This window comes from Gavia stellata, chromosome 1 (genome assembly GCF_030936135.1).
Source record: "Gavia stellata isolate bGavSte3 chromosome 1, bGavSte3.hap2, whole genome shotgun sequence".
Classification (NCBI taxonomy): Eukaryota; Metazoa; Chordata; class Aves; order Gaviiformes; family Gaviidae; genus Gavia; species Gavia stellata.
The window spans coordinates 8149018-8173663 of record NC_082594.1 but is presented as its reverse complement, the minus strand read 5'-3'; the positions used below and the strand labels follow the sequence as shown (position 1 = coordinate 8173663).

General features: G+C 39.9%; 1 protein-coding gene across 7 annotated transcripts in view; it reads right to left on the bottom strand.

Moving 5' to 3' along the window:
- The window catches only part of DLG2 (discs large MAGUK scaffold protein 2), a 660722-nt gene that overhangs the window by 55520 nt on the left and 580556 nt on the right, over window positions 1-24646 (bottom strand). The window lies entirely within an intron of this gene.

Sequence of the window (24646 nt, the reverse complement as noted above, 5' to 3'; positions counted from 1 at the left end):
TGGAGCTGTGCTAGGTTGCACAGATTGGATTCCTGAAATCTAAAACTGAACTGAAAGATGCCCCGACTAGAGTAGGGCTAGTCTGACACACACCCCTCCAAATGCACTCAGGGTGCACACAGCAGCACTGCTTTCAATGTCCATGTCCATGTCCAGTCCCCCTGTGCTATAGCACCTGCTCAACATCATCCTTTGATGTTGAAGGTGTTTTCCACCAGTTTGAAGTGGACCTCTACCTTGGGTATGCCTAGAAGAAAAAGTCCTATGTACAGGACATGTATGTTAATACAGGTTGTCTATATAAGTCTAGGGACTCCATAAGCACAAATTAAGAGCTAGCTTCAAGGTACCTGGCTATCAAACTGTGGCTGGGCATAGTTCAGCATGAACCTACTGCCTAAGTATTCAACCCAGATCCTGGGAAAGATCTTCAGCCTGCCCTGAGCTCTGTATTACCAAGCTACAGCGATGCCAATTCTCAGCCTCGTCCAGTCCTATGCCTGGCACCTACATCAGCAGTCTTCAGAGTAGACATACTCCAGCTTCTCAGGGAAAGACCCCGCACATGAAACCCAGCAAGGCCGTCCATGGGTGCAGGTCGCTCATTGGAGGTACCTAGCTAAAAATCCAGATCTTGGTTTCTTACAGGAGAAAATACATGGGAATATTTTTCCCATGTAAAATATTGTTTAAAGATCACGCCTGTCAAGAAGGGATGTTTATTTCCTATAGGGAAAATAATATGATTCTAATCCTGACTACGGAAATGTTAGATCAGTAAAATCCCAAGAGGTGTATAATAATTCCTACTCTTTTATTGTCAGAAATAAAGCTGTGGCAATCTCTCCACTGGTAAACACTTCTGTGAGAAGGATTTGATGTAATTAATTGTTGTGCATTGTAGTGTAATTGCAGAGAATGATTATAGCAGCTTTATGGGTAGATTTAAAACACTCAAGGCTACCTCTCGTAATGAGGAGAACTTATAAAAAAGTTATCAGATTTGTAACTATGCAACCAAAATAATTTCAAAGCTCTCATAAGCACTCATTCTGCACGAAAGGTCTTGTTCAGGAGGAGAAAAAAAGCTATTTGGAATATTTCTTCTCTTAAAGAGTTTACAGTCATGTACTAACATCTTCAGGAAACCCCAGATAATTCCCTTCTCTGAGGATGAAGACAATAAATAATCCTGCTGAATTTTACATAATCCATGAGCTTAGATATGCTTGTGCCTTTCTTGGTAAATGTTCGTGGACTGCATGTAACCTTTGAAAAATTTTAATGGCTTAGCAGTGAAAATCCTTTAAAAACTTGGCTATATCTTAGTGAAAATTTACATTCATAAAGGATTCTTATCCGTAGCAGGTCACCTTCTGCCTTCTCAAATAAGACTTTCTGTGAGGATATATGATGAAGCAGCATAGAAATCCAGAAGCAGCTAAGTATCATCAGTCACCTCTTCTTAACCGATTAATGACACCTTCTCTCTGGACAAATGGCAGCACACTAACAGGCATACAACATATCACCCTGTTGGTTATTGCCCTTATCAGCATGCAGGGATCTCAGTTTTATCACCGTATTGAACATTTGTTGTCTTAAAAATTCACCGAATAATTGTGTAGCTTGCCACAGAAGCCTATCAACATCTCAAAACCCTGACCATACACTTGGCAACCATGCTGAATACTGGGCAGATGTGATACCATCCTGAATCCACGCATAATGAAATTCCTCAAAACAAATGACAATATCTTCTGTTGCAGAGACTATGCAAGACTGTCACATCCCAGGTGTAAAACACATGTCAAACTGGAAATGCTCCATATTTGGCAAGTTCTAAGATGAAGGGTATGTTTCAAGAGCGAAGTAGTAGAAAGAAAGTAGGGCAGTGTTCTTTGTCCTTGAACAGACATTTGTACCTCAGAGCCCACATATTAACTTAAAATCACTGACTGCTATCGTGCTAGCTGATGTTAACGATGAATGCAGATGGCAATGTTTGCCACCGACTTTCTTTGATTGGAGTAATCATGTGCAATGCTAATTAAAATGAGATTATACATCTCAGACAAGAGAATTTTTGAGCACACTTTGCATTGAGTGAAAGACTTTGTGGCCGCATGCTCTACAGATGTTGATTACTCTATTAGTAAATGAAAATGATATGAGAGCTGATTTCAGTGCTCTTTCCTAAACATTTCAAATTAAGAGCCAGATTCAAGTTGATAACATAACCGTATTTAAGCTTACAACTTTGATAACATTGCTGGCTCTGTAAAACATACTTTTGCAAGTTGGCTGTTGGCCAAGCTATAAAACAAATGGAGATCTTCACTCTAGGCACCACTGTATGCATGTAGAAGTTAACATGACTACCTTGGGCAATAGAGAGACCTAGGCACGCTCATTCTCACCTCCTCCCTTCATTTCTCAGGCTGTAAGTACAATTTGGATCCCTACATGTCCAATTGCAAGCTCCAGTTTTACTTATTTAAGAGACTGACATGTCATTTCTAATTTTCCACCTGATGAACAGCACCCATTTCTGTTTGTGCTCAGTCTTGCAGATGTATATAAAAATAACACATCGGCACCTGTTGAGTGTCAACCGAAGTGATACAAAATGAATGCGGCCAGACCTCTCATTTGGTAAAGGAACTGGGCAGGGCAGACAGAAAAAGATGCATTTTTTTGCTTTGCTCTTTCATGGTTTTGGACAATGACAGCCCAGTTTTACAGGATACCGCACTGCATCCTGCAGGCACTGAAACTTCCATCAGAGAGTCAAGTTCAGCTCTCAGCAAAGTCTATTTGGTCTATGCAAGCTTCTTTACCCGGATAACATACGAAGGTGTGTTAGATACCTTAGATAGGTTCTGCCATGCCATGGGGAATATCAGAGGAAAGGCTAAAATGTAGTAGCATCTTTGCAGAGTATTATGTGTTGAGCAGAAGACATAAGCAACCCAGTCCAGCAAGAGACCCACCCTCGCACAGAGCACCCATCACTCCTCTTGGAGAGATGAGCACCATATTTTCCTTTCCGTTAGAGAAGGACCAGCACAATCAGGACCTGACTGCTGTAACTCCCCCAGACAAGTACTCTTCCAAAACGAGATGTCTAAAAGAAACAGCAGAGAAGTGTTATTCAAACCAGCCAGAGGATTTAACCCATGAAGACATGTCACAGTGCCTCTCTGTGATTAGTTAGAGGTATCGCCACACAATACAAGCACACATAGTGCAGATACTGGAGAGCCTGCTCAGCAGAGCTAAAGAGCTTTCTGAACTTGCTAACATGACTCTATGTCTTCATATGGCTGAGTCTGCTTATTCATGGGTTGCTTGGGCAGTTCTTCAAGGCACTGAGCCGTAACTCATTTTTAGTGTCTTTTACCGCAATTTTAAAGAATAATAATCTCAATAACCTAACAGCTTTCTAATGGCACTTATCTGACAGCCTTGGATACTAACAGCTTCTCCTTTTTTCTCCACAACTGATAAAAGCACATCTTAAAGAGCAGTTCTTCTTCTTTCAGGTATTTTACATCCTCAGTTAGCTGCTTGCATCCACTGTTCAGCCCTTTTTGGATCATATAGGACAGAACCAAGAGCTCTACAAGGCTTTCTTTATGGCAGTAAGGGCTCTTTTTCCAGTCAGCTGATTAATTCTACTTTTTAATTGGGATAGTAAATTTTTAATTACAGAGGAAATAATTATAAATTATTTAACTTTTATTTTAGAGCTGTCACCAATGTCGTGATCACATCAGCATCAGAAAAATTCCTGTTCAGTATCTTCTAGACAGTGCATTTCACAAACAGGACCCTGGCTTACACAGGATAGGTAACACATTTTGAGGTTACAAATATAGTAAGCCCGGTGGTTACTGTGAGATGTGAATAAAACACTGAAACAGGGAACAGAGCTTGCTACAAACTAATTAAAGAAATGTGGTGAAATCAATGATTTGGCCACCTTAGCTCCCTTATTAGAAAAATAGCAATAGGAGTGGTTGTGATTATCAAAGTCCTAAAGTATATGCACCAAATTTCCATTAACACCTTTAAATTTTTTTCCTCAATTCCCAGTTTTTGCATGAGTTTGGGCAAAATGTTTAATATCGGTACAACATTTTGAAAGTGAAAAGTGCTATTCAAGTCCTAAATATTGTTGATATCTTCTTGGTGAAACCCTCCTGCTTATAGAAAATTAAGAAACACTGTTCTGAGAAGTGAAGCAGAAGGTGCAAACGTTTAGAACAAGCTGGGTATCACAAATATTCAAGATTATGTCAGTCTTGTTTCCTTTATATTCTTCCAGACTTCAGAAGTGATCATTACACTAGGCTAATCCCAGCAGTAATTTGGACAGAACCTAACAGGTTTTTTGTGCTTGGGTGCTTCTTAATCATTTTTAGGAACCCACATCAGAGTAAAATATGAGACAAGCATTTCACAACAGCATCAAAATTCATGGCTCAAAAATTGTTTGAAATGAAAATACTGCCCGTGCCAAGCTGCAATATACTGCCAAACATGCAGTGAGATGTCCACATGGCAGTGAAGACCACTAAAACAGGGGCATTTTTTCCCTCTGCTTAGTGTAAATATTTCAGCATCTGAGGTATGTCCAAAAGCCAAATTGCATTGCACAGTAAATTTCTATTCCAAATGACACCTATTTTTGCAGCTAGGGTAATAAATGTTTGTCATAGGAGAAAATATATTAGCTTTAAGGAAACAGCAAATCAATTCATTGTGCAATCCTGTATATTGCATCCTGCTGGCACCCACCATGCCTATATTGTTACCAGCATTTTAAGAATGAAAAATAGGATACAGAAAGACTAAGTGATCTTGCTAAGCCTGTGGCAGAAAAGGGAATTTAACAGAGAAACCTGGCTTCCTCAGCTAATGCAGTAAACACCATTTGTAAGTTAGTAGTATTCATGATCTTCCTGGCAAGGCAAGGGATATTAATGCATTTACAGCACAGCAATACTTTTTGCTGAATGCTCCTGTATGTTCAGTGCAAAAACCCAAAATCTTCAACTCCCATATCACTGCACTATGGCCAGTAATCTCAATTTGATACAGTTCAGGTACTGTGTGGCAGCTTTATTTGCATCTTTGAAATTACTTTCTTCTTCTGGCACAGATGGGAGTTTGCACATAAATTTACAGACTGCTCTTTGCCATTTACTTGATTACGAAACGACAACATTTAGTAAGAGAGATCTTCAGCCTCTGTAAACAGTTCTAACTCTTCTGCAATCTGCCAGCATATCTGCTTTTACACCACTTAAGGATATTACTCTCTTCTCTGAAAATTTCCTTAGCAGACAGTCTCAGACATCAGGCTTTATAGCATCATTGTAAGGCAGACATACTTTATTCTCCTTCTTCTCGACATCTATCCTAATCCTCACCCTCTTTTTTTTTTTACAGATGGGAAATCCAGTGCACAGAGGTTTCATCATTTCCCTGGGCTTAGACAGTAATTCAGTATCAGAGTCAGAATCAGACCCCAAGTTTCATAGCTGTCTTTTCTGCACTCTCAGATATATTTCCACCCACTTGCAGGCTCAGCTTGAAGAAAACATTAGATGAAAATGAAAGAAACCCCAGCATAATTCATTGCTATAGCTACAACAGAGAGCACAGCAGCGCTGTGATAGAAGCAGCCATTGCAATACAATTAAGATGCTCTTAAAAGGGTTAAATTTTCACATAGTGGCATGTCAATAAACACTTTCACCTTCTCCTCCCAACTTCGTTTCCATCTGGAGAAACTGAACAGGTAAATCCTATGTGTAGAGCATCAAAAAAAGTTGCCTTCTCCTTGTGAGGTGTGGGAAACTCTGAGGTGACTGGAGGCTTCCAGAATAGCCCCGGTGCTATGGATGATCCAGTTGTACATTGTCACCTCCTCTGAAAGCATGGGAGGGGACTGTTTGATTATCTTTTATTAGGAATATACTACAACAATGTGGTTTCAACAAAAAACATCTGAATGTTCGACTTGTTACCCACAACTCAAAGATACTGTGATTCCTTTCTCTTCTCTTCTCTTCTCTTCTCTTCTCTTCTCTTCTCTTCTCTTCTCTTCTCTTCTCTTCTCTTCTCTTCTCTTCTCTTCTCTTCTCTTCTCTTCTCTTCTCTTCTCTTCTCTTCTCTTCTCTTCTCTTCTCTTCTCTTCTCTTCTCTTCTCTCCTCTCCTCTCCTCTCCTCTCCTCTCCTCTCCTCTCCTCTCCTCTCCTCTCCTCTCCTCTCCTCTCCTCTCCTCTCCTCTCCCCTCCCCTCCCCTCCCCTCCCCTCCCCTCCCCTCCCCTCCCCTCCCCTCCCCTCCCTAAGGATGCTCCCAGGCAGTGTAGTTTAGGGTGTTAGCATCGCTGATGGAGACCCTGAGGGAGTGGAGCTGCCCCTAAGGCAACTTCACTATACCAAATCCCATTGCACATTCGCATCCAAGCCTTTTCCATTTGCTACCGTATTGTTTCTTTACTTCATTCAGCAATTTCTCCATTCAGTCCAAGTCATTCTTTACCATTTTGCTCCTAGTGGGAATTTGGCAGAGAGTTATGCCACGGAGTTCAATGAAAAAAAGGATTGGAGACAGCAGTATTAGTTCCAGAAAAATTTCACTGAGAGGAGGGAGATATTTTCTTTATGGTGTTTACATCAGGAAATAGGACTGCCGTTTGTCCTCAGGGAATATTTTGTTCATTTTGCAGATCCGACCATGATTCTTAATGTCAGCTCCTATGAGCCAATGTTGATGTTGTTGATGGGCTTTTTTGGGTCTTTAGCAAGTGCTCATGTTCTCTGCAGTTCTTCTGTACTGAAAAGATTTAAGTCAACATTTTCAAAGTATCGATCAATGAATGTATGTTGCATTTTTGTGGTCTTGCTGTGCAACAGCATACAAGGTCCTACGTTAAAGGCAAACTCCCGCACAGCCCACAGTGAGGAAGGACTGACAGCTTTAGTCTTTCAGCTGTGGACGTGGACAGAACTCATATTACTCCCAGCTTTGCTTGGCTTTTAAGCTTTTTCAGCAGAACTTGAAAGGTGGCTTGAGAAAGTGAAGCTCTTTCATGTCTTCTCTTGTGCTGGCACAAGGGGAATTCATTTCATGCTACGCCTGCTTTTTGCTTCTTCGGCATGTTACGGGGCATATAAGGGCCGAAAAGAATCCCCCTTCCGCTTGCAAATATCTGAAACCAGTTTCAAGCTGTGAATATGTGCCTCCACCCCTTCCGTAACTTATTGACTAGGAAAAACTGGCTGCCAGTTTCATCTGTGATAAACACAGAAGCTTTTAAATACATCTGCATTGCACTCAGTGTATTCCAGGTCTGCAGCTTTGAGGTTTGCTTTAAAACTGGGAGACTGCATTGGGTGAGAACACTGATTAGATATGGCTTAGGTGTTTTGACAAACTCCAGAGAAGATCTGCAGTAGCATCTCGATTCACGAGAGCTTCTTCAGCATTCCTGAATTTGTGTGTGACATTTCACAATAGAACCCCAAACTTGTGAGTGGGTTTTGAATGTCACAGCAAACTGGAGAACTTAGGCCAGGTTTGTTCTAAGTGTTTTTTTTTAAAGAAATGCGATCATTTTTTACTGACCTTGAGCTGGCCTGAGGATTATGCATCAAAATGATGTGAAATTTGCAAGTTCTGGGGTTTGCTTTTTTTCCTCCCCAGGCAGACGAAGTGAAGCTGCTGCTTGATGGCGTCTCTGGTTTCTGCCTAAGGAATCGGTGCCATTTCTCAGCACAGATTCACGTGTTGTGACATTTAAGATTATCCATATCCAGAAAGGAAAAGAAAAGTGACTAGATGTCAAATCAGGGATACTTTAAACTACTGGGTAATTCACCTGAAATTGCAATCTGTGGGTTGCACAGTTTGACACAGGAGCCAAAGAGTCAATTTGTAGTTCTTAGTTGTAAAGAAATAGTAACTTATTTACTGTCTGAGAATATTCATTTAGGGATTTCTTTTTCCCCCAGGGAAAACTAAGTAAACTAAATAAACTAATAAAATAAAATAAAATAAAATAAAATAAAATAAAATAAAATAAAATATTTATTTCAAAGACAATGAGACTTAAAGGGAATATTGTGACTCTGTGTAGCACAGCCTGTAGCCACCCCCCTCCCTCACTGCTCCCAAACGTGTCTTTCTTCTAATACAGAATACACTGTGGAAAAGCACTGAACATACTTTTTTTAAGTAATTGGTCTACCATAGTTCTAAACATTACCATAGCTCTCAAGGATCTGCTTTGGGTGGTTGGGTGTTTTAGGTAGTTGTCTCAGATACCCTGTAGCTTGCAATTGCCTTCTCTTAGACTTAATCATGACCCGTATCCGTTAGAGCTTTTAAAATTACATTGTGGCCAGGCTGCCCACAGAATTCGTCGTGCTTCCACTGGCTTATAATCAAAAGGAAATTTTCAGCACACAAAAGAACCCCATTGATAACATAATTATTACTACCAGCCAGATATATGATGGCTTCTTTGTTTTTTTGGAAAAGGATATTAGACATCTGGAGAACTAAAGTAAGAGAAAGCCTTCCTCTTCCTATGGAAAAATGATCACCATTTATGATTTGTATAATTTGAACATAATGGCGACAAAAAGAGTGGTAAGAGATGGACTAAGCACAATGCCTCTAGTACTGAAAAACACCCCACCAGGCAAAATTCAGACAATCGTGGCAGCAAAATGGAATATTAGTTTTTAATTTTTTTTTCTTCAGAAACCAACATGTAATACTGGAGCATTGTCAGTCAGAACATTCTTACTTCTGTTACAAGAAGTGTAAGAGATGGGGAAGTCTAGAGACTTTCCTAGCATAGAAGTGCTCTTTTGTTCATGTTGTAATAAATCTGTTTATACATTGCAACCTTTAGAGATTATTTTTGAAAAAGAATTGTTCTCTAGCTATTGAAAAAGTATAGACAGATGAAACTAGGAGTAAGTATTAATGAGACAGAACATTGGCTGCTTGTCTTTGATGAGAGAGGGCATTTTGGAAAAGGTAAAATATTTGTTTGCAACAGCTCTTTCTCAGTAACAGTTTCTGCTTGGCCTTGAATGTTGTCCTTTGGCAATGAAAGAGTCAGGAGTTGGATTTGCATTGTTATTGCATTGGCTGACTAAGTTCTTCTGAAATAATGAGGAGTCACATGCATATGGGAACTACACCATGGAAAACCACTAAAAATTATTATGGAAATTAATTCTTCTGCCTAATGTGGAGAAATGTACTGAATCCATAAACTCTGCTGGATGCAACTGTTTGAGAAATCATAAAAACCTTTTGTCTCTAGGCCAAAACTTGAAGAGCTCATTAAGAGTTTACTCAGTCAGTGGGAGGCTGCTGATAGAGTGAGTCCTTTGTGTTTTAGCACAGATTTCAACTGGAAGCAATGCAATTAATTTTTGGTTTTGACTTTGCCTCTTTTAAAGAAGGGTGATTTTGCAAAGATCCAAATGCTATCAAAGCCTAAAGCTGTATTTTTATGGCACAAAGGTCAAGTGACTCTACATAACCTCTGGTTCATGAGGCCAAACATGGAATCTCTAAAGGCTTCAGATTATAGAAATCAATAGATATGGAACAATGCCAAAGACCTGAGCCAAATTCAGCTGAAATCTTCTAAACTGTAATGGAAATAACACAGGAAGTTGCCTGAAAGAGCAGCAGCTATGAGATGAGATGTACTATTTGGTCAACCACTTGTGTGGATTCCTTGAGCTATTATCTGTCAACCCTTACCTATCATAAAAAGATTTATCCCACTAAGTTCTATTCTGTGATTGGGTTGAACATTCTTCTGGTAGATGATGTTTCCTATAAACCTCCATCTTCTGGAGTCAAAGGAATACTTCAAAAGCTCAGTTTTCATTCGTGTCCCCTTCTCATGGAGAAAAGCTTGAAAATAAGATGCCAGAATATGCAAAAGCAGAAACAAACAAACAAAAAGGGCAAATAAAAATAATAGTCTTTGGTGTCACCTTGTCAGTGTCAAAATATTGTGACTGTTTCTTCTTTATAATGGTTAGATTTGGTGGTTTCACTCTGTGTGTGGTTGTCAATCATCTTTAGAAACAGACTTCGAAGAAAAGAGTGCTGATCAACCACTATTACCAAAAATATTTAAGAGCAGCAATATGTATTTTAATATTTATTAAACAAAGTTGCAAGAGGATGATGCTAAACTTCTTAGCTTCTGTCCTTTAAACACAAAATTAAACCCATGCTGCACTGAGCTCCTTGCAGCTAACCATTCACTCCATTGCATTATGCACATTCTCCTTCCCTGGGAGCCCCAGCTCTCATGTGCTCAACAGCAGGATTCAGGGTAACATCAGAAGTTCCTGCATCCCATTTTTAAAGGTAAATTAAGCACATTTGAGCCTAGGTTTTGTTGACTTTCAAGGAAGATTAGACTTTGAATTGCTAAGTCGCTTTGAAAATGTTGCCCTAAGCAGCTTCAAGATTGACAGAATTTGCCTTAAGCTGCTCCAAGGCTGACAAGATGAAGGTCTGGTACAGTAACGGAAGCGCTTTGATTCCTTGCTCTTGGATGGTGCTAGGACCTAGGATAAGCCATTTTTTTTTCGCTACCATCAATGAAGCTCAGAGTTTTGATGGTTTTGTCCGTAATGACATTTCCTCGTGTGTGTAATTCCTGATTTAAGCAAGGACACTAAGCAACAGAACTGGGACCTTTCCTTTGAATATCTTATTTAAAATTAGTCTCGTGGCATTAAGAAGCCTAAAAATAAATCTTCCAGGAAAACCAGTTGTGTTTTTCTCCCTTCCCCTGCCTTGAAAAGTTTCCACCTATACTGGCTTAAGCTTACCTTTATTTTAAGACATTCCTCTGTCTTTATTTTAAGACATGTCCTCTGCAGAAAAAAAAAATTACCACGAGACCCTACTTCTACTTAGCAATTAATTTTAGATGGGAAATGTTTATCAAAAGCTATGTCCTTAAGTTTAGGCAAATAATAGCAGTCTCTTGAGTCAGGCTCCTAAGAATAATTTTCTTTAGTATTTGAGTAATCTGACCAATTTCAAGCAGATTATACATACTTAAAATAATACATTGAGATTTATCTGTGCCATAACTCATTTTATGTAGTAGAAAATAATCCATGGATGCAGTTGCTTTTCAAATATTCCTCATAGATAAATATTTTCTGCGAAATTTATTTTTAAAAAATTGACTGCACATTTCAGGATGTAAAACTCAGTTTGAAATCTCATACACTACTACCATTTCCTAAGCCTGAATCAAATGATTGTGTCATGCTGGAAGCTGGAACGTGATACACCTTAATGATATGTTTGTGTGTGCAGAAAATAAAAGACTGAGGCATGAATGATAAAAATCCAGCTTATGTCTTCAGCAGCTACAAATGAACACTCCCTCCCTCACTGGCTTTATAGGTTATGCTGGTTATAGGTTATATCTTTCCTCTGTTTTTTAAAAACATTGAATAATGCCCTCTACAAAAAGGTTTGGTAGCTGGGAAAGTTGTGGAAGAGACCAGTTTAACAAGCATGTCTTTGTGTGTCATGTTCATCATGGGCTGATACAAAATTTTGCTTATTTTATGTTGCTTGCTGACCTTGATGAGGTACTTTTGGGGGGAAAAGCCTCTGTAAGAAAAAGAAACCTTGTCATTAACAAGGAAGATGCATGAGGTCAAGTCTCCTGCTTCCACTGTAGGAAGGAGGAGCAAATCCCACTCTCCCAATAGAGAAATCCATAAAACACATTGTAAGAACTTTTCTGAAAATCCAGTCCTTGATACAAAGAACTGTGTAGGACTAAGGAAGAGTGCTGGACCACATCCACATGCATTACTCAAGGATCAGTTCATCACTAGTGCAGCTGCTCTGAACTTGGGGGAGAGGGCAGAATCTCGCCAGGACGATGGTGAGCGTTGGTGCAGGCAGTGCAGAGAGGTTCTGCGGTCCTGGGGGATATCCAAGACTCAGCTGGACAAGGCCCTGAGCAACTTAATGTAATTTTGAAGTTGGTTCTACTTTGAGAGGGGAGTTGGACATACAACCTCAGGATGGTCTCCTCCAAGCTAAATTACCTATGGTCATAACTATTCAGAAGGACTGAAGTATAAAATATGTTGAGCCACAGGAGTTTATCTCAGATCATATTTATCACTTTTGGGCATATCAAGAATTTTTAATATATATTCTGTATAAAATGACAGTCAGACTTTTGTGTCTGACAGACAGCATTTTCTGCAGTGGGTAAAAGTAATTCACTTTGCTTTAAAGTTCTTTGATGTATGCAACTGAGGATGGTACAGAGATGCTCAAGCTACATGCAAGTTCAGGTGATGTTCTCCAGAACCGTGCTCTGGTACTAGCCCCGTCTTGAAAGCACTATAGCCCAGTTGAAGCTGTACCTCACCATGGCTGATACGGCTGTACTGTAGTGATTTGGGAACTATAGTGTGTCTGGTAGCTCAGCCATCTTTGGGCAGGGTAGGCACCCCTGGTGTGACTGTGGGCTTATAGTAGAGAGGGCTTTCTATTGTTCATATTTTGTGAAAACAAATTAGGTGCAATGCAGAGGCATCTAAACCCCCTAGGCAGTAAAGGAGAGAGCTAAGTACCTATGGGAAAGGAAGAACTCAGAGCATTTACGTTAAATGAAAAAAATAGAGTGATATAGGTGGTGTGAACATTTCTCTAGTTCCATGTCCTCTTTCCCTACTTGTAAAATAAGAATACTTAAGGAGAGTATTGTGAAGTGCTCAGAGAGTATGGTAAAGTGGCCATATAAATGCCCGTGGTGGGTAAATTAAACATAAAGGCTGAAATCTCTTTGATTTCAATGGAAGAAAGCATCTATTGAAGCTACACATTTTGTCAGAAAAGCCTGCAGTGTAAATTACACTGTCATTTGGGCCCCTCACTACAAGAAGGACATTGAGGTGCTGGAGCGTGTCCAGAGAAGGGCGACGAAGCTGGTGAGGGGTCTGGAGCACAAGTCTTATGAGGAGCGGCTGAGGGAACTGGGGTTGTTTAGCCTGGAGAAGAGGAGGCTGAGGGGAGACCTCATCGCTCTCTACAACTACCTGAAAGGGGGTTGTGGTGAGGTGGGTGTTGGTCTCTTCTCCTATGTAACTAGTGATAGAATGAGAAGAAATGGCCTCAAGTTGTGCCAGGGGAGGTTCAGGCTGGATATTAGGAAAATTGTCTTTACTGAGAGAGTGGTGAGACACTGGAATAAGTTGCCCAGGGAGGTGGTGGAGTCACCATCCCTGGAGGTGTTCAAGGAACGTGTGGACAAGGCATTGTGGGACATGGTTTAATGGGCATGGGGGTGTTTGTTGGTTGATGGTTGGACTTGATGGTCTTACAGGTCTTTTCCAACCTTAGTGATTCTGTGATTCTGTGATTCTGTGATTTGCTTACACAAAAACTGTGCCGTTAAAATGAATTGAGTCTTACAGAATAACAGAATAGAGACCCAAAAGTAAGTTCGTTCTTTGATTCTGACATCCCAGGTAGTCATGGAAAAACAAACAAGCAAGAAAGCGAACAAACAAATGTCTCTGACTGAAGAGATGTTTTTCTTTTACTTCATGTGGAAAAGATTGTTTGAAATATTCATCGACGGTATTTTTTTTCCTGGACCAATTCTTAGACTTTTTTTGTATTTCATAGCCTCATATGCAAGCTGTAGGAACTTAATATTTGCTCACTCCAACATGGAAACAATTTACTGGGTGATTTAAGGTCTGAGTAAGGATGCTGTCTTTGAAGAAAGTTGTGGTGTACAGCAGGGAAAGGATCAGACCATATGTGCCCTGTTCCTATATGTTCCCTAAAGATCTGCGGCTAACCACTGTCACACTTGGCTAGATGCACCTATCTTCTGAGCCAGGGTAGCTGCAAAAGAAAACTGATGTCACTTTTATAGAGGAAAATAGATACAGAAGGTGGGAAACTGAAATAGTTTGCATGACTTGCATTAGTGCTGACAGGAGAAAGGACATGGAAAATTTTCAGTGTTTAAAAAAATGAACAGAGCAGTCCAGATGGAAAAAAAAAATCAAACACTTGAAATATCTGCAGGTGACAACCTAGGAAAACTAGTGGCTTAAGGAGAATCAGGTTGAACTCTTCAGTTTGCTGACAGTTTGCCCTGCATGTAGGTGATGACTCTCACCAGTCAGTCAGTGGGGGAAGAGGAATTCCCAGTGCCCGGGGTCCTGCACAGGCAGCCCATGGACTGCCAGACATCTCAGGGAGCTGGTAAAACTCACAGGGGCCAGGGAGGGACAATTACTGTGGAGTTGTGGAGTTCCTACGTATGTGTCAATCCCCATGTTACATTAGAAAATCTTTGACCAGGGCTACCTTGTGTCTCCTTGATCGAGGGCTGTGTTTGATGATTCGGATTACTTCAGCAACCCAAAAGCTGCTATAGCATAAAAAGTGCTGTGTTGCATTAAACAGCAATAAGTGGTGTAAACAGGAGTTTCAAATCACTTTTGCACATCTGCTTTAACTTTTTAGATTGACCACACCACAGCACCTGGTTCCCAGATGTGTGGCCTTTAAATTGTTTTACTACATCCATATGCAAACATTTCTTTTACGTTTAGCTCTACCATTCCCACCTCTGGTCTTATAGGGTCAAACTCATTTTGGTTGTTTAACACAACTTGTGACTAGTGGTGCAAATGCCATCTTTTTTATAGTTTTCCTTCTGTCTCATTAACTTAGTATTTCCCATCAAACATCAGGCAAAGAAATAACCTGTTTCTCTAGCAAAGTCTGAAATATTTCTTTTCCATGGCTATGATTTATCACTTCAGTTCTGTCATTAAGCTCTGTAAAGTGAACCAAGTTAATGGAAAGACTCTAACCAGAGTGAGCTTGTATTGTGATGAACAATTTGCAGTTTTTCTATATAAAGAAGCAGGTCAGTACAAGATACAAAGTGATGAAATAAATATAAATGAAAAAAAATTTAAAAATAAACTGTATAAAACCTAATTTATCTTCAAAGGTTCCTTTGCCTTATGATCTCAAAATCTGTATCTTAAAATCCTTACCTGAATTTAAGAGCAAGAGCTTCTCTTCCTTTAAATAACAGATACAGGCACCATTTTCTTTACCAGAAAGTCATTCATTAAGCAAACCCTCATTGCAGCATGTGACTGCCTCTGAGGGATAATTTCAAAAAATCTTCCCAAGTGTCCCACAGAGCAAGGCCACATCTAAAAATTTTTGTATCTCCTGCAGCTGTAGCAATTATTTACTGCCACTAATTTATCAGTCCCATTGCATTACTGGTCTTTAGTGAGGTGGGTTGAGATCTTTCATTTTCTTGGTTTGTTTTTAAGGGTTTGTATTAATGTTCCTTCCTTTACAGAAGGCTGAGGAATCTCCTGCATGCAACAGTGGAGATGTCTATGCTTTCGGATAATCTCCAAGTGAGCCTATGCCCAAGTCCAGACTCAATCCCTGTTCAGAGCCCAGCAGATGCTTGGGGCAGGCATGGCTCTGCATTGCCAGACTCTGCAGGGACACTGGGGAGAAGAGGATGTGGCCCCTCAAATCCTTTCACAGCCAAGGTGCAAAACAGGACAAAGAAAGGCTGTTGTGGCCTTAAGACATGATTTTCAGCACCTTTGGCATACTCTTCTACCTCCTCGAATGCTTGTTGGCAGCTCGTGTAAGGCCAGACTGAAGGAACTGGGGTACCTAACTCTGCTAGAGCAGGTCCTGGGCACCAAAATAAGGCTGGCGGCAAGGAGTCCCTTCCAGCTCTGAATCCCAGAGACCAACAGGAGTCAGAGCTTCAGGCACATTTCTATCTTCTTAGCTTTTCTGGTTGGCTACTGTAGGTATCCCAACACTCAATGTACTTGCTGCCATGAATCCAATCCTTGGCACCTAATTCATCTCCCCTCTCCAATCTGATACCTTTTACGTACTGAGATCAGCCCTTGGGAGTTCTGCGCTCTAAGCTGGAGACAGTTTTGAGGAACTGCAAACCCGAGTGTTTCATTACTCAGCACCTTTTACCAAATGCTGGTCTCTGGGATCCTGCCTCTGTCTTTATAAAGCAAGGCTGGATGGCATTGCCCTGCCATGAGGGAGAATAGTGAGGGTAACTACAGTAAGGATTATGCAGCATTCAGATACTAAATACCAATTACACAGGGCATTGGGGTGTAATAAGAAAGCTCAGGAAAGAAAAGGCCATAGCAATAAAGCTAAATGAATTATTTACAATCAACTCCAGGATGCATTTAAGGACAAACCCACAGAAGAGCCTTTCAGACCTGTCAAATCAATGGAACCATCTGCACGTGATGTGGCAGTAGGCAAAGTTTAATAACAAATCAATAAAATGAATAGTAAAAAATTACCAGGATGAGATGAATGACTCAAACATGTGGAAGTGGAAAATACGAAGTCAGTTTTTTCAAGGGAGACGACAGGTAAATTAAATCTGACTTGAGTAACAGGTAGATCTACTTAACCTCTTTAGAGGAACAGGGAACTGATGGACCAGGAATATCACTTGGATTTCCAGAAAGTTTGTGACAGACTTCCTCACCAAAAGATCATAGAATATAAAAGATATAGTGGTTTAGGAGTGAAGGGTTAGTAAATGTTTAAAGGATAGGAAACAAGGGTTAACAAACAAGGTTTCATTTTCACAATGGAGGAATTCCCATGAATGACCTAGAAAAGGTGATGAAAAATAAGGCAATACTATTTACTGAAGACACTGAAGTATCAAGGGTAGCAAACCCAAAAACTGACTGAGAAAACTTGCAAAAGGATTTCAAAATGTCAAGTGACTGGAGGATAAAATAGTTGATCAAATTCAATGACTATAAATGCAAAGAGAGACATGGGGAATATCAGTCCTTGGTAAATGTACATACTGATATACACTAGCTAAGCAGTTACTCCCCAGGGAAGAAATTCTGGAGACTTTGTATATTGTTCTAGGAAAACATGAATTTCATGCTTGGCAGTAATGAAAAAGGCGATTTTTTCCCTACAATTTAAGGAAATGACTAAATAACCAAACAGAAATCATTGCTATTATACCATGATACAGACACCCACACACTTCTACTACAGACAGTCCTGATCCCCTCATCCCAAGAGGACCTGGAAAAGGCAGAGAAGGAGAAGAGAGGCCAATAATGGCAATTTTCTCACAGGGGTAGATTATACAGACTAAGTCTTCTCAGTTTTAAAAAAAGATGACCAAGAAGAGAGTATAATAAAAGTTAATGAAATTATGAATCTCAGGGAAGAGGGAATAAGGGACACTTGTTCACTGTTCTCACAATACAAGAAATGGAGGGAGTCATAATTTAACCACTAACAGATAATATACAGTATGCAATTAACCAGTGGATGTTGTAGAGTCTGAAAATTTAAATGGGCCTAAAAAAATTCTTCCAAAGAAGAGAAAAATCCATCAAGGGCTATTTTTATAGTCTCAGAGGATCTGCTGTCAGATTCTATTTGAGACATTCCTGCCATATTTGTGGAAACCAACTAAGGAATTCAAGCTGAAACCCCATTGTACATACGTGATGCAGCTGCCCATAAACAGAACATTAGGGTGGGACCCAGTACAGAACTGGGACCCACTCCTAGGGCCAACAATTTTCTTCAGGTTAGGTAAGTCACTATCTATATCTCTGTGTCTTCACCTAGTCCTTCCTTCAGAGAAAGTTTAGAGACATGAAAAACACTAATTGAGAGATGGATATGACTTTTTTTATGTTATTATCAAAACATTTCTTTCAGACAATGCCCTTCCCTTTCCCTTTCTTTTGGTGGGTAGGTTTAAAAAGATGGTGCACTTAATTTTTATCTGAAAGTCTTGGCACAGTTACTAAGGATTTTGAATCAAAATAATTCAAAACAATTTATAGAATATTATTTTGTATAATCTTTTGGTTTTCCACTATTGAGTAGTGTTGCACGATTACACTGAATACAAGGTTTGAAAACACACCACAGGTTTAAGGGCACTGAAAAATCTTACTGAAACACAAATTTTACTGACCGATTCATTGTTTTCATGAAAAAGTACAATTTTTTTTTTTTTTTTTGTTGTTTTGTTACAGAATTTCACTGGTACAAGACTTAGCACATATGATAATTAAAAAAGTACCTATATATGTTTAGGTTTGCAAGATAGTGGATGCATGTGCATCTTCCTAACCTAACACAGTAATATTAGGATTTTAACCAAACTGTTGAATACATCTGACATCCTCATACAGCACCATATTTCCTTTTGCAGTTAATCCAAGTATTCGTCGTTTTTAGAGAAAATCTCCCACTACAAAACAAGGTCCTTTTGCCTTTGGGTAAAGATATGAGTAGAAGGGTTATTTCCTGGAAACTGTTTGTCAAACCTCATTAGTATAACTGTTTGCATTTCTAGGGAAAAGAAACTATTAAATTGGATTTTAAATAAATGCTGAAGCAACAATGTCTAAAGAAATGTTTTAAGAAATACTTTTCTATGCTTACACCTTATAATAAACTAAATAAGAGAGATATCATCATAATGTTCATGCAAAAAATGCCTTGGAGAAAAAAGATGCCATGTATTCCCTAAAGATATCTTTGTTCTTGTCTCTTGCTAAATGATTGACAGGGTAAAAAATGAAGTGATTAATTTCTAGCTGACAGAAAACAGTAACATGGGTCTGTAATGATGGCACCCGCGAGTGACATAGTGTCCTACTTATCTGCATTTTAAAGCAACAGCTGCTGGGTATTTTGCAATGTCTGCAGAATTTTAAAGAGAAGCAAGATTAGAAACAACAGTACATCTTTCCTACAAATACCATGAAACTGGCCCTCACAAGACAAAGTTTGAACAGAAAGTCTTGGGCACATGTGAAATAATTATATTGGGGGTGGGGAGAAAAGCAGGTCTTATAACTCTTGACATCTATGTAAAAATACTCCGACGTTTCTGCATCAACATAACCCAGATATATGGTTTCAGTGTCTACCCATTCTCCTCTAGACTAAGACATTTCTCTTGAAGATCTTTTTGAATCTGGACACTTTTGCTAAAAGAACTTAATTATAAAAGGATGCAGATGCCTTATTATTAGGCTGTATTTATGCAGTTAGACATATCTACACTAGAGAGTGCTCAGTCCTGCCAACTGGTTTGCAACCTCACTGTCCCCTCTTGCACATATGATCCACACTGCTTAGCCCTGGGCGCAGGGCTGCTTTGAGCCCATGTCACATCCTGTGGCCCTGGGAATTAATTATTTTATGAATGTGGTATTTTTCCTCTTCAAAGTGGCTGAAGTAATGTGAACAGTATGTCGTAGCCTCACAGACCATGTTTTATGGCATGACACCAGAATAGTGTTGCACGTCCTAAACAAGTAGCATGAGGGTGTACGGGGGTCTCTTAGAGTGCAAGTCTGCAAGACTGTGTCATGCAAAGGGAACCGAACCCAGTGATGTCTTATCCACGCTGCCCAAAGATATCTCTGGAGTGAACTGTCCTAAAAATAACCTATTCACATTTGGTCTTGAAGAGAACTAGTTAGTTTGCTCCAAAAGAGAGCTTGGGTGTAAACGAGCAGTACAGTGTGAGCAATCAGTGCAAACTGGGCTGCTAGATTATCTGGATTACATAGTCATACGCAAAGAATTGTGCCACAGTAACATACTTTTAGAAATAATATAATTTTCTTGGTGAGATAAAGCCATATCTAACATCATATTACAGCAGTTAGAATTCCTATTTTGGAGTGAAATGAATTAATTACTGCGAAGGTGGCTCACAAATTAACTATGATATTTTCTTTGCTAATCATTGATATTGTCTTTAAAATGGCCTACTAGTTTAAGGGTTTCTCTGGGAAAAAATGGCAGCTCTGAGAGCTCTACAGCAGCATGAAATTCCAGGCTGGCATGTGAGTTGTTTTAGATATAGCTATGACTGTGATTGTAACTGCCTTAGACTTTCTTGATGATCACTATTCAGAAGGCTTCAGATGATCCTGAAAATCAGAACCATTTCTAATCTCACCTCTTTGACAGTCGCTTGAAGTACAGTAAGGTAAAAGGGTATTGAATACAGTCTATGAAGAAATTTTCTAGAGACTGGTAGGTTACTCAAAGCTGAGAATAACATTCTGACTATTTTTAATGCATAAAATGGACTTAGACGGATTTTAAGCACCAAGGCCTTACTGCAAAATTCAGAGTTCCTACTCCCTTCAGTAGACCAAGTATTTTAGACTACTTTGCTCTCACATATTTATGAGAAGTTGGATGTCTCTCTCTCTCTCATTTAAACATTTATGGAATTCACATTTAAAGCAGAGAAATATCCAGACTGCATTTAAACCCTAAAGGGGTCAATCTTACTATGCTTTGAATATGCCTAACAAACATATACAAAAGTGAATGCAGAAAAGCCACAATAGGAAAGGCTATTCCCATTCAAAAATGCAGCTACATTTACCTTTTTTCTAGTGGTCTAGTGGTTAGACATTTATTTGATGGGAAATTCAAGATTTTCTCACACCGTTGACTGAGGAAGTGGGAAATATAAATGCAGTTCCCTCAGCAGACTGAAGGGATTCAAAGCTATAAATCTCTCATCTTCATAAAGTGCCCTAACCACCACGTTGCCATTTGTGGAAAGGACATTTTTCACCCCTTCCCTTGAAAAGGCAGTGTGATTGAGAGGTCGGGAAGGTTTTGGGTCCCTCCCTACAAGAAGGACATTGAGGTGCTGGAGCGTGTCCAGAGAAGGGCGACGAAGCTGGTGAGGGGTCTGGAGCACAAGTTTTATGAGGAGCGGCTGAGGGAGCTGGGGTTGTTCAGTCTGGAGAAGAGGAGGCTGAGGGGAGACCTCATCACTCTCTACAACTACCTGAAAGGGGGTTGTGGTGAGGTGGGTGTTGGTCTCTTCTCCCAAGTGACAAGCAATGGGACAAGAGGAAATGGCCTCAAGTTGTGCCAGGGGAGGTTCAGGCTGGATATTAGGAAAAATTACTTCACTGAAAGGGTTGTCAGACATTGGAACAGGCTGCCCAGGGAGGTGGTGGAGTCACCTTCCCTGGAGGTATTTAAAAGACGTGTGGATGAGGCTCTTAGGGACATGGTTTAGTGGTGGACTTAGCAGGGTTAGGTTTATGGTTGCATTTGATGATCTTATAGGTCTTTTCAAACCTAAATGATTCTATGATTCTATGATTCTAAGGTTAATGTTTGGGAGAAAGAAGTTGGTGGGGACCCCTCAAGTGGAGACTGAGGAATGCCGTGGTGAATGAGCTGTCCTGACTGTCATCAGTGATTCGAGGTTGGCTTTGCCTGAAACAGCAATAATGAAGGGAAAAGTGTTATGAACCTGCCAGAGTATTTTACAAAATGGGAGGAACACCATCACCACTACCACCTCTTCCTCTTACATTTTAAACAGACATTGCTGCTCAGTAATGTGCCTATCCTCACTTGTGCAACTTTGGTCTCAAATTCCCAGAATAGTTGGTACCTAATATAGAGACTGAAGCCAGGCTTTCGGCAAGAGTGGGAATTCAGACATATTCCAGCATTTAGTTTTTCCTCTAAGCTAAATCCAGGGCAGAGTTATTGAACCTAACCCACCCCTAAGGTGTTGCTGTGCTCTGTCAAGGAGCTCCATTAAGTATGCATTTGGCCAAACTCCCTGCTTAGCACAGCAAAACCGAATTCCCTACTCAAAACTTCCATTAACTGTACGCAGAATTTATGTAACTAAATTAGGCACCTTCGATCACCCTCTATAGACCATGTTTTATGCGATGTTGTGATACCAAAGCTGGGCTCGTGTAGCTTATAATATGGCCTGAAAGTTGCATGTACTTCTGTCAATTCTACAGGTAATACTTGAGTGAGCTATGCTCACTGCCTCTGCATCCTCACCCTGCTGCCTACCGATGGCTTCCTCCTACAAGCCACCTTGGAAAATGCTTTTAACAAAGTCAGTTCCAAGTTTCTCCCCCCATCAATCAGCAATAATGCTTTTTATACAGGCTGCTAAATTCTCTAGTTTGACCAAGAAGTCTATTCTCCTTGAGTGACACTGAAAACTCTTCGGTACGGAGAGCGATGGTTCAAAGTCTGACCCATCTTGTATTGACTTGAGGGAGAACAAGAGTGTGCCATATTGCTGAATGACAACATCAGTTCCTTAAACACTGTGCAGTGAGATCAATGAAAATAAATCAATACATCACTTTAAAAATAGTGTCATGGAAAGAAGTCTCTTAGGCTTTTCCTTAAGAGATAAAAGAGGTAAAGAACAGTATTCGCTGCAAACACAATAAACCAAATACTGGGAAAGTCCTACAAAAAATGCATTAACCTCCTTCACAGACTGTCACCAAATGGGATTATCTCAAAGCTCGTTTACTTTGCTCCCTGCCATTCAGAGGAGCACCTCATCCCTGAGTTTTACTAAAAAACCCCTAGAGGTTTACCAAATAAAATGAGATTCTCTTCTGCCTACATAGCATGAGGAAAAGGATGAGAATAGGATTTAAAATAAGGTAGGAGTGATGTGATAGCAATGAAAAGATTTATGTTATTACAAAGGTCTGGGAGAGCCTGAAAAAATCAGACCATTAAAACACAGGGACTGTCACACTACCATGCCTTGCTAAAATTTAAGCATTTCTTCATTTCCAGTTAACATGAATCTGAAAGGAACGTTGTTAAACAGCATTATTTGTATGGTTGTATTAGGTGTAGAAATATGTTTTCAAGTAGTTAAAATTCTTCTGTGTCCCTCATCCCACTTAATTAATTATGAGGGGTGATTTGTTTGAGAAGAAGACAGACTGGAAGCAGAAGGCATTCATGATGGTTTAATTACGGTTTAACTGTCGTCTTACAAAATTTGAGAAAATGGCCAGATTATTGAATGGGTGAGAATTTATTGTGATACTCTTGTTATATCAAGTGAATTGTGATGTTATTCAACTGAGCAGAATTCTTAGAACACTAAAATACATCATTGATAAAGGTGTATTTTTTCAATTATCATTTTATTTGCATATTGATGCAAGGACCTGAATGGAGTAATCTTTTAGAGGAGTGTAATCCCATTCTTTCTGAAACCCAGCAAGGACTGAATCCAAATTAAGCGAGAAAAATTCATTTGAAATGCATAACTGGACTGCAAGAGTGGAAATGTATATTAAGGGATGGACTATAATTTCAAAACGTTGCCCTGTGGAACAAGTACTGAACAGTGGACTCTCACTAATTTGCTTCTCACTCAACCCCAAAAAATAATAGATGTCTGTAACTATAATCACAGTGAACATCCTCTAGGTTTGTGCATTACAGCCTGAGTCCTAGACAGCCAAAATCCCATCCACTTCACTCTGAGTTCCAGGCAGACAGAAAAGCATGGCTGTGAAGGGTTGAAAAATGTGAAACGTAATGACTGTAGCTGTGCTATTGAAGTAATGAAGAGCTGAAAAGCGTGACTGATGAGCTCTTAGATAATAGATTAATGAGCAAGATGCCTGTAGTTCATCAAGGGACTAATGGAAACCTACACAAGGTACCTGCGGTATACTATGGAGAAGGATGTGGAGACTGGGAACCATCCAAATATAGCATTAAAGAGACGGATAGAGCAAGAACAGAACAGAGTGATAATCATTTCAGCTCATATGTATATTTCATGTATGTCAACCAATTAGAGCATAAAAAAGGCTTGATGGAAAATAACTTGCAGAAGACCATGATTTAATGTATAGAGAACAAATAAAACATGAGTAAAAGAAAGATGCAACTCAAACTTGTTTTAAAATTTGAGCTATTGGGCAAATACTATTGTGTGATGCTCAATCATTTGCACCCCATGTTATATGCAAAAACACAGTACACAGGGGTGGATGCAGGGAGAGGCTACAAAGGAGGAATTTAGAAATGTTGCCCAGGTATGTAAGGGATGGTTTCAGGAAAGCCAAAGCTCTGCTTGAGTTGAGGCTTGCCAGGGGTGTCAAGGTGAACAAGAGCTTTTACACCTACATTGGCAGTAAAAGGCTGAACAAAGGAAATGTGAGTCCATTGCAGAATGGGGTGGACGATTTAGTCACAGCAGGTACAGATAGGTCTGAGCAGCTCAATGCCTGCCTTGTCTCATTCTTCATCAACAAGCTCTCTCCCATGGTGCTGTGCTTGGCAATGAGGTTCAGGAATAAGAATGGCCATCAGTGGCTGAGGACTGAACTTGAGCCATGTAAATCCATGGGACCTGATGAGCTGTGTCCAAGGGGGTGGAGACAACTGGCCAATGCCACAGCCAGGCCTCTGTCATCTTTGAAAGATTGTGGAGCTCAGAGGCAGTCCCTGATGACTGGAAATGTCAAATCCATCTTCAAAAAAAGGCCAAATGATTTGATGAACAAGAGGTTGGTCAGCCTTCCTTTTGTGCATAAGAAAGTCAAGGAGCAATTCCATATGGATCACATTTCTGAACACATGAAGGAGAAAAACAGGACAGGGAACAGTGAACATGGACTGACCATGGGTAAA